Genomic DNA, 12,521 nt, shown 5'->3' with positions numbered 1-12,521 from the left:
GGTAGCGGCTACTGAAATGATGCGACATTAAATAAAATAAAACGAGATCTATTTAATACTCATAAATCTATTACGAGAGTAATTTCGTACACCCATGTTTGATAATGTTTATAATTTATTAAAATACTTAAAATGTTTTATAATGAATTAATGTAAGAATTGTTAATTTAAAGTTACTAACAAGAATATATTTATTTTAATAACATATACTTATCAAGATTTAATTATAACTGTGTAACGTACGAAATATCACCTAATTTTGAAGAATAGGATGTGATGTTTTGTAGATGATAAAGATGACGGTGGGGTGAGGTGGGCATTGTTTTATTTTTATTTAATTAAAAAAACATTAACATAAACTTAAATAAAAAGTAAAGAAAAACAAATAAAAGAGATAAAGCAGTAGGGACCAAAATTACTAAAAAAAAATCCAAAGAGACAACAAAGATGTAATATTATTATTTTTGGACTAAAACCATATATTTTCGACAAGCATAAGGATATTTTTGTAATTTTGCAAAAATAAACCTCGTTTACTTTTAAAGTTTCCGTCAAGTAACGCGGACGTTAGGTTAGGGCTTTGTTTGGGCCGTTGATTAGTTAATTAAGACTTAAGCCCTTGAGAATTTAGTGGGGTGACGTGGAAGGTGAGTAGTGAGCTGGCATTGCATTTGCACACAAGAAAACGAAAAGAGTATTTTGAGTAGAAGAAAAACTGGTAACGTGACGATGGTGGGACCATGGAGGTTACGTCATCATAGAATTAAATCCAGGAAGCGGTCGTGGGTTTCTACTAAATTTGACTATTGTTGTCTATTAATTTTATTATTGCATCATAAATTCATAACAATAACTTTTTGGCAAAATTTTGAAAGATTTTTTTATAAAATATTTTTTTCTTTAAAAAAATTATTTATTTTTTAGTAGATAAAAATCAAGTTATATATAGAAGTAAGTTCAAATAAAAAATAATATGAGAATGTAAAAATAGTATTTATGTTATTGTTTTATAATGAATGTTTTATATGTATATTGTTGAAGTAATTCTAATATAAATATTAATATTTAATTATTTATATATTCATTATAATGTTATTATTCTATTATATATATATATATATATATATATATATATATATATATATATATTTTTATAGTAAATTCTAATTTTACTTTTAACAAGTGACTATTCATATATTCATTGCTGAATAATAACATAAAACCGTGGATACAAAATCATTACAGAATAATAACATAAAAATAGTGTTTTTACGTTCTCACACTATATATTATTTTTTGGATAGAAGAAAAACTGGTAACATAAAAACATAAATATTTATATATAAAAACAACATTGTATCATGCATGGGTTATATATATATATATATATATATATATATATATATATATATAACATAAATATTTTTCTTGAAAATATTAGTTTTATTTTTATTTTTTATTGAAAAAATCCAAAGAATTATAGTTTTAATTTGATAAAAATAATAGTATTTAAAATATAAATAATATTACATAAGGAACCACATTTACCTTTTGCAGAGATTTACACTTGGTGTTAATTTAAAAATAACAGGTGGTATATGATAAAGTATAATTGTTGGATTTGAAAAATAATTAAATAAGTAAATTTTAAAATAATTGACTATTGCAATATTTAAATTTAACATTAAATCGAAAAATGTATATAATTGTTCATGTACAACCCGTGGTGGATGCATTGAGATCATGTAATCCGAGATATATATTTACTTTTTTAAATTAATCAAATTTAACTATATGAATTGTGTTCATCTATTATAACTACTATAACTCTTAAACTACAAAATCCCATGGATCGATTTATTTAACAACATGTACTTATTATTATTTTGATTATATAATTTGAATTTTGCAGAATTGAAGGCATTCGTTTGATTTAATATATTTACAGTGAAGTATTTACAAGCACTTTGCTATATTTTGATTATATAAACAGAAGTTATTCAACAACTGAATGCAAATGAAATCAAAATATGAGATGACAATATTTAAGAGTTACATGTAGATATGTAGAACGTCAAGCTTAAAAGTCAATGATAGCTTTATTCTTCCACTTTTGTTATTTTCTTTTTTCCTATTTATGCTAGTTGAAAATGTATAAATGTGACATCCTCTTACGCAATCCTTTACGTTTTTGAGTGGTATAACATTTAAGAATTAAAATTTTAAAATGACAATCTTTAATAGTCATGTAGACAGGTGGAAGACCAATCCTAAAAAAAGTAAAAACCAGTGATGGACCAACTCGTTTTCAAAATCATAATGGCCTTGTTATGATACTGATAGACTTTAATTCCGGAGACGGTTTCGAGTTCATTGAATTTTTATCATAATTGGTTAGGCTCTTTAGTAGATAGCATTGATGTACCACATTTTATTTTATTATTTTTTTAAACGTTTTGTAGAGAGTAATCAAATTTGCTTCTGTAATATGTTATATGAATAGGGAGCTGATTCGTACATAACAATTTTTCTCCATACATACAATTGGTGCTTTAAAATATTGTATTATACAACTATATAATGCATAAATTGTTGTGTATGGCAAAAAAACGTTGTTTACGAATCACTTCCCATATGTAATAAGGATTAAGTGAGAATACAATAATATACATTTAATGCTAGTGGTATGATATATATACTTTTGGTTTATAATTTGCCTAGATAATTTAGTGAGATATATAAACTCCAACATCATTTAAAGATGAAATAGGGCCCCATGAATGAACAAAGTTCAACCTCATATATAGAACCCAATTATTTTTGACACGAATGGTTTTAGAAAGAAACCAGAGGTGTTTAAAAATACTTTAATTCGGAAATTTAGTCGATTATCTAGAATTTGGTTTTTCGGATATTGTAACACCCGAACTTTTAAACAATAAGATAGTATGGTTCTTAAAACATTTATTACTTAAAGTCACAATTTATTAAATGGTGATGATCTGTATACAATAATTTTTAGTCATACACAACAAATTATGTTTTATATAGTTGTACATTATAATTATCTAAAACATAAATTGTTGTCTATGGCTAAAAAATGTTATGTACATATCACTATCTTTTATCAAAATATAGTCCCACAAAAACAAAAACAAATTATGTTTGTTCCATAAGACATCCATATGACAGAAACTACGTCTTCGGTGTTACAGTTTATACAAAACAAAACCATAGTAAAACAATAAATATATATGACATAACTACGTTTAACTTCGGTGTTATAACTAATACAAAACAAAACCATAGTAAAACAATAAATATATATGACATAACTTAGTCTAACTTTTGTCTTCTATCTTTTAAATTCTTACTGCTAAAGTCATAGTCTTCTATTTCTTTACGCATGAATATGAGATACATGAAATTTAAATAAAACTTACGCAAGAAAAAATTGTCTTGTCAATTACATATATTTAGAAATAGAACATTATCAAACAATTGATTAAATTTTTTAATTTAATAAGCTTCATGTAAACAAAATACTAACTATGCAATGCGTCCTCACACAATGCAAACTTACAAGTCGTATTAGATCTTATTATCATTTTCCTTGTACTTACGGTTACTTCATCAATTCATCATGGGTCCAGATAGGACCAAGTTGTCTTGCGTGACCCTTCACGACTTACCATAATAAGAGAAAAAAATCATCCTACCATGACATCGTGTTTATAGACGTCTATTTCGTGGCTGGAGCCTGGATGTACCTTAAAAAACATATTGTTTTGTAAATGTACATATTTGCATATTTTTCGTCAACATAAATACATGTGTGCACATATGCACATTCATAAAACAAAAAACATTTTAATATGTTAGAATGTAAAGGTCATCTAGCGTAATCATCCAATAATCTCCATTAGTTGTACATGTTTCGTTTATAATTGTCACGTTCTTTATATTGTTGGTTGTTCAATTTATTTCGTAATTTACTGGTTAATTCACCAATTAATGGGTTGTTTTATGTCTTGTAGCCATTTTGACAACCATGCTAGATGTGTGTATAGTTATCATAAAAGGATGTAATGAACCAATGATTGTCTTCTTGTGATTATCGAGGAGGCTTTTCGTCGTATTTTATTACCCCTTATAATAACTGTTTATTTTCGTCATAAATTCTTTTTTCTTTTTCCTTTTTCTTAAGCGACCGCTACATTACACATGTGGCTTTTATTGTAACCGATAACAACTTGATGATATCTTCAACATTCCTAAAAAAGAAGGTGTTGAACCTTATGGGAAATACGATGACATAACCAAAACATGGACTTGGAAAGCGGGCATGTATGTGAAAATGTTATAAGTAAGGATCCGTCTTCTTATATCATCTTTTTTTTGGTAGTGTGGTGATTTTCCATGATATCCACTTTTATCAACTGCAACCCAATACATTTGACGCCTTCTTGCGCTTGAGCTCTTGTGTGCGACACTGAATATTATCATGGATGTGGAGCTTCTTTGGAAATTTTATCAATTATTCACTACTGAAGATTGGTTTATGTTTCCTGAAAAAGTAGTTTGGGGTGTCGTGATCTATGGACATGCTCTTATGTGAAAGATTGCAAGAATAAGTTCTTCTAGGCTCGTGCTTGTGCTTTGCCTCTTAATAAGGCGCTTCGACATGATGTTGTTTTATGATCTTGTTCTAAAGTTATCACCGACACAATAAAGCGGTAGTTGAATATATAGCTTCTCATCGACTTTTTGTTAATGACAACCCAAAGCATTATCAAGTTGTTATTGGTATGAGTTCTTTATAAAGAGTTTGTGAGATGTTACTTATTTTTTTGTGAACGAACAATGCTGAGTTATTGTTATTTTTTTTGCCTGTTATCATGTTGGTAAGCCTATTCTTGTTTGTACATATCATAAGGAGATCCTCGCTGGGTTTTACATGCAATAACACGAATAAATCCTTAACACTTAAGGGTACATGCAACATATTAGATTTATAACATTCTATTGAAAAATAAGAACCCTATGAACCCTATGCTAATTTCGAAAATCATAAACAAGTTAGGGTTTACATACCTTTTAGTTGTAGTAAATAACTAATCAAAACCTTATTGAAATACTCTTGGAAGCAAGCATCACAAGTGTCGTGTCTCTAATGGTTCACACCAAAACTCTAGCAACCAAGGAAACTTGAAGAGAGAGAGAGAGAGAGAGAGAGAGAGAGGAGATTTCGGCTATCCTTAGGTCTAAAAGACATGACCGAAATTGCTAGGTATAAGGATCCTTATATAGTACAACTTGGAAACCCTAGACAACCCTAAAAAGAATAAAATAATATTATTTTCTTCTGGTAATTATCCAACTTCCTAATTATCATCCAATGATAATTCTAGAAACCCTAGACCCTCCTAAAACCATCCAAGGCTATACGAAGGTTCTGGAATGTTTTTTGTTCAACTATTGAACAATTACACTTTAACGCTTGTACTTTTAATCAATCCAATTAATCCCAAAATTAATTCCAACTAATTTCTGATTAAATTTTAATTAAATAATAATATTTATAATTAATATATTGTTCTCATAATATATTAACAAATCATTTATTTTGATTTCTAATTAATTTACTAATCATATAATAAATTAATAAATCAATCTCTCTCTCTAAAAATTATCCTATTCAATTACCAGGTTTGAAGGAACGCAAAAGGACTGTGCTACCATCAATTCAAGTATACACAAATTATAGTAATTGGCTTAGAACCTAATCCAACAATGTTATCCTTTATGGATGCTTTATATCGTCACTTTAATGGAGTGTCTCTGTAGAGTGATGACGATGAAACTTTTATGGAAGAATGGGGCCATACTATAAATGTTGTTATTGTAGCAATTCCATATATTACATGAGTATCTCTGTGGAGTGGCAACGATGACACTTTTATGTAAGAACAGAGGCCAAACTGTAAATGCTATTTTTGAAGCAATTTCGTATATTATGTAGACCTGAAAACAGGTTGTGTCGAGGTCGGGCCAAGACACTAAACAAGTTGAAAGTGAATGACACGAACATAATGTTAGAATCGCTACTAGCTCAACCATGCTCAACATAGAAGAACGATGAAGTTCCATTTTCTAAAACCAATTGTGAAACGTCCCATTTTCACAAACAATTTTTCATTTTTAATTGAGGTAAAACACCATTTTCATAAAACCCTAAGTTAAGAAATTCATTTGTTCAATTACAACTAATTAGGAAAACAGAGTATTAAGATGTAAACGCAAAATTCCAGTGTTTTTGATGAGTGTGTATAGTTACGCGTTCGCCTTCCCGTAATCATCAATGGTACCTGAAAAACATTTAATCCATAACTGTAAGTCAAAGATTAGTGAGTTCCCCAAAATACCACACACCACAATATACATACAATGTATGCACACATGAGCTTTCAGTCTATTTGGCATGCTTGGAAAGGCTCACAACATGCTTGGACGACTCCCCCCACAACATACAGTTGTTCTACACATGGCCTACAACACACCGTTAGCCCGCATGGGTATCTTGTTCTACCGCATATAGCAGGAACGCCTCAACCTACCACCCAATACGTCGACCTATGTAACAAACAAGAAATCAAGTAAACACATAAACACACACAACTATCTACATTACTATACCTATTTAACAACTCATTACCGCATACCAGGCCTCATACTGTACATTACGCCACTACCAGTTGATCTCCAAGGAATGCATAACTATATGTTACCAAAGGTGAGATAGACATTCGAACAGGTGATCCCACTCTAGATCCACAACTAAACAAGGAACATGCAAGAAATCCCAAATCAAATGTTCTCAGGTTATCCTATGTGACTATATGCAACCCCTAGGGCACTCTACTAGACGATTATGCACCTGCTGGTACTCTAACTAGCATACCACTACTCTTATATCCCAACACACAAGGATATACATTGTAACATATAGTATAGTGAAGAAACTCGCCTGAAATGCAAAACTGGATAACACATCGACACTCTCAAGTTCTCACACTGAACAATCCCGCAAACCGACGGTCACCCAATCAAGGAACACACCTTGATCAACAACTTAAATACTATAGGTTAAACCCAATGTCAAACTGGTCAAAAGTCAACGGTCAACAAAAGTCAAAGGTTAATGACTCCCATGTTGTTGAACAAATTACATAAAAGTTTTATACATCATTGAAACAATTACATCAAAAGCTGACACATTCTTGAAAAAATACATAAAAAAACAAACAAGTTCTCGAGAGATTGCATTCTTGAAGAATAACAAAGGAAGAGGATGCAGATTTGGTGGATGGTTGTTTGACATTAAGCTACCAATTTCACTTTGTGTTCTTCAAAAATCTGAACATCAAATTTTATTTCAGACATTTTCGCAGTCATCTATTGTGCAACATAAACTGAATCAAAGCTCAAGCATAAAAATATTCAATCTTTTCAAATCGATTCAATTTTTATGAATTGTAAAAGAAAAAAAGAACATTTTCAGAATTATACTATGATTATAGATATTAATATATTAGAAACAAAAGGAAAACTCTTTTTAGAATTATAATATGATTTAAATGGAAACAATAATGAGAACAGGGGAGAAACAGGGTATAGGTCAAGTAACAAACGATCTAACCCAATCATATTCCATTTTTTGCGTTCGATGAATTGAATCCTTGAAAAAAAAACTAGAACAAGGAAGACAATGAACATATATTAAGATAGAGATTGTGTTGTTTACTTTCACTATACCTATACGATTCAGATGAATAATACCCTTGCTTTTTTGCATATGAACTGATCAAAATTACTTTCCTAGTGACATTGTTTTTATTCCCTCTTGTGGTCGAAGTGAACAAGAAACCAAAAAGAAAGAGAAAACCTTTTTTCATTCTTTAATGTCAATACAACTTTAACCAAAACTACCCATAAGAACCAAAAATGAATTTTCTATTATTCCCATTTAGGTTGTACACATAATTTTTTTTCCATAATTTCATAAATCAATAGTCGAATTTAGAAATTGATAATCGACTTTAGAATTCGACTTTATAGTATCTTTTAGAATCATATTTGGAAAATGCAATAATAAACTTACTGTCAGTTTTAAAATTGACTTTACGTAATCTATTTTACCTCCTAGTGACCTCGTCATTTTGGCGCCAGAAAAACAGGGGGACGGGCGGCGGCTGTTGGAGCACTGTTGGTAAAGGGGATCACTGAGATTTTCTGGCCGAAAATCGAAGTTTGAAAAAATCGAAAATAACAAATTGTCACTTCGGTTGATGGTGAGATGTTGGCCCGACGATGTTGTTGGTTGTGATGTACGACTGTTGAATGAATATGATGATGGTGTTGGATTGTAGTGATTGTGAGAAACAAATATGGGTGGTAGATGCATGATTTTGGCCCTAGAATTAATGCAACCCTATAATCAATTTGAGAAGGGAAGAACATGTAATGTAAGAATATATATATATATATATATATATATATATATATATATATATATATATATATATATATATATATATATAGGGGTAGGATTAAACATGAATCATAATTATTGTATGAATGTGTGACCAAATTATGATCGTTAGATTATAATAAATGAATGGATGTGATCTTAAGGTGTATGTTATTAACATGGACTATCAATTAATATATAATTACAAATATGCTATTTTTTTAGGAGAGAGAAATGAAAATTATCTTCATTTTAGGCAACTAAGTCAAATTAATACATACAAATCAAATCCAAAATTATTTTTTATTTTATTCATTTAAAGTAAATCATTTTTTAGAATACGTCTTCAATCAACATATATAAATACATATTTTCAATCTTTCATTCTTAACGAATACACGTTAATTCAAGGATTGTTTTTTGAGAATTAATATTCTTAAAGAATACACATGCATATGAAAGAGAATAACATATCATTTTTAATATAAATATATTGCATTATAATAAAAAGTAAATATTATAAAATTAAGAACCATTCTAATAACATAAAACAACCATTTTTATAACAAATATCAAGAATATTTATATAAATCATTTTTGAAGAATATAGAAACCTTCTATAATACATTACATTCTTTAAAAATATGTCATCATTTCTAATGAATGTACAAAAAGTTATAATATATATACTATATTCTTGAAAAATCTGTTATTATTCCCGAGGAATCTGTCATCATTCTTGAAGAGTCTGCCATCATTCTTGCAGAATCTGTCATCATTCTTGAAGTATCTATTTGATGATCAATCTTTACATTTTTCACATTTGAACCTAAACCAACAAAATCATTCCATTAAACTTCCACTCTCCTCCTGTAAACAAGAAAAGAAGAGAAAAGTTAGAACATCTTGTATCAAGATTATATATTTTTTAATTAGGAAAAATATTTAAATCACAGAAAAAGCTATGTTTCTGATTATCCAGTTTACAAATATGGAAAGAGCATTCTCAACGAATGCTCATTATAAAAGAAGAGCATAATTGGTTGCTGGATTCATACAAGGCCACAACATTTGTTAAGCTTCATCACAACAAATATTGAGAATATTTCAAAAATCACTTAATGTATTCAATTATTTCATTTGATAATTTCAAGCAAGTAGAATCTCTGGTCAAGAAAAATAAAACAGAAAGTTTCAAACTTTTTATTTGATAATGTAAAAAAAAAAAAAAAAAAAAAAAAAAAAACCTGTATACTAATCACTTGGTGGGTTTCATTCCTAATGAACAACATAACCAATCTTTCTTTTATGAGATGCACTTCCGAGGTCAAGTTCCTAGTTTCACATTTATAATTGACATGCATTTTATTATAAAATGGAGCACCGATATTGTTCTTTCAGCAACATTTATTATCTTTATAGATATTGTTTTAAGTTTAATGAAAAAAGAATATATGCATCAATTTCTTGCTCAAGAATACCCCCCAATATATGTGTATGTGTTTGTGAGGAATGTATGAAATTTATGAACATTTGCCACTAATAATTGAAAAAATAATCACGCATCAAAGTCCTAAAATCCATGAAATGTGTTCTAAGATCGTGGAATAAATCAATTAAGATTTCCAATTCGGCTGACGAGATACATGTATTACAAATGGAAATTCATTTCCATAGAATAAACCAAAATGAAAGCAAATTTCCAACATCGCAAATAATTTTTACAAAATCAATAATCACACTTCCAAAATAAACAGAGAAAGATTTTCTTTTGGTCGCTAAAGAACAAACCAAATTTAGATTTCAATAGAAAGATTCGCAAAGAATTGGGGAAAAGGTATGAGAGAGTAGTTAGAGACCTTATTATCAAGTGCATAAACATGAGGTCTACTTTGACGACCCGACGATGTAGGTCTCGGAACTGCTGGAGAATGAACTCGGTTTCTTAATTTAAGATATCATAACCTCTGTCTTTTTATCTTTGGGCATCTCAAGCGGTTTTCCACGTCAAAGGTAGTATATGTGACTCTTTGTGCTACCTTCATCTACAAATTTGCTATAACACGTCCCTCTTCATCCTCTGTCACTGTTACTCATCGTACTTTCCATGACATATCCGTCATTCTTGCCCATCTCTCTCTAGAATTAAAATGGTAGTTTGGTGTCACCGATGGATTTAGTGTTGGCTAATGATGTTAGTATAAGGTGTAGTACATGGTTAGATAGTGTGAAACATATTTTATGGTGGCTACCGGTGGCAAATAGGTGGCACTGGTGAGAATTATGATGATCTAAAGTTGTGACGAAGAAAACGTGATTTATGTAAATTCCATAAACACAAGGCATTATTTTTGGTTATTAATTTAGTTGGCAATAAAGTATTGGTTTTATTAATTAAACATAATAATCTAATTTATTTTAAAATTTTTAAATTACCTTATTTGATGATTGGTCCAGATTTAGTCACACGTTCATACAATAATTAAGATTTATATATGAACCTAACTCTCTCTCTCTCTCTCTCTATATATATATATATATATATATATATATATATATATATATATATATATCATCTCATCATCATCATCATCATCATCATATATTATAAATGAAGCATTTTTCCTTTCATCAATATTCATTTGAAACTCCCATGACTTTTCACTTTCTTTCTAATAATGATTATAATTTGGTTAATAAGGTTAAATAAATATCAAAACTAAAGTGTAATATATATAAACTAAATTTCAATATTAAAAAGTATATTTACTTCTACATATAAAGTTATGTTTTTTTTAACTTTTAACATATTATACTTAATTTATTAATTTTAATATATTGTTGGATGTAAATCATCATCATTTTAAAGCTATAACTTTTGAACAATTTGTAAAAAACACTTAAATCATTAATTTAAATATAATATCACAGGGCCAACCTAAATATAAATTTTAGTTTAACTTAAACAACCCAAATAATATTTTGTATATAGTTAAAAGTGATAAATTATAGTGTATTTCTAATAATTATTATAATTTGGTTAATAAGGTTAAATAAACATCAAACCTAAAGTGTAACCATAAATAAACTAAATTTCAATATTAAAATAATATATTTACTTCTATTTATAAAAACATGACTTTAATTTTTATCATATTATACTTAATTTATTAAATTAAATATGTTGTTATATGTAAACCATTATCAGTTTAAAGCTACAACTTTTGAACAGTTTGGACAAAATAGTTAAATTGTTAATTTAAATATAACATTATCGTGTCAACTTAAATATAAATTTCAGTTCCACTTAAAAAGCCCACTGAATATTTTGTGAATAGTTAAAAGTGATATATTGTAGTACTAAATGCAAAAACTAAATTGTAATCTCAATTTAACTAAAATATTTCGTAAAGATATTTTTATAATCGTTAAAAATTTTCAAATAAGTAGCTTAAAAAAACTTATAATAACAATAGTTAAACATAACTCTATAATAATGATTATATTGTTACTATTTCAACTATATAGGTCTTTCTGCGCAACGAGCGAGCGTTCGCCTACAATATATATATATATATATATATATATATATATATATATATATATATATATATATATATAGAGAGAGAGAGAGAGAGAGAGGGAGATAGAGAGAGAGAGAGAGAGAGAGAGAGAGAGAATGTGTGTGTAACACCTCAAAAATCAAGGATAAAATTTTCATTTTTATTATAGTTAAAACACACATGTTACTTAATCCAAACATTCAAAAACAATGCTAAGTAAAATATTCATCAGAGTTAAATCCCAAAATCACATATTGCGGAAAGCACGAATGTATACGCTACGATCAAGTCGGGCCATTCCTTTTTGAATCGGAAATACCTGAAACCATAAACAAAACTGTAATCACAAAGCTTAGTGAGTTCCCAAAATACCACATAACATACCTATCAAACGAGCCTTACATAACAAAATAACCATGAGCCATACA

Source organism: Lactuca serriola, chromosome 8, assembly GCF_051521515.1.
Source record: "Lactuca serriola cultivar US96UC23 chromosome 8, Lser_US96UC23_V15, whole genome shotgun sequence".
Classification (NCBI taxonomy): Eukaryota; Viridiplantae; Streptophyta; class Magnoliopsida; order Asterales; family Asteraceae; genus Lactuca; species Lactuca serriola.
Note: the sequence above shows the minus strand (reverse complement) of the source record.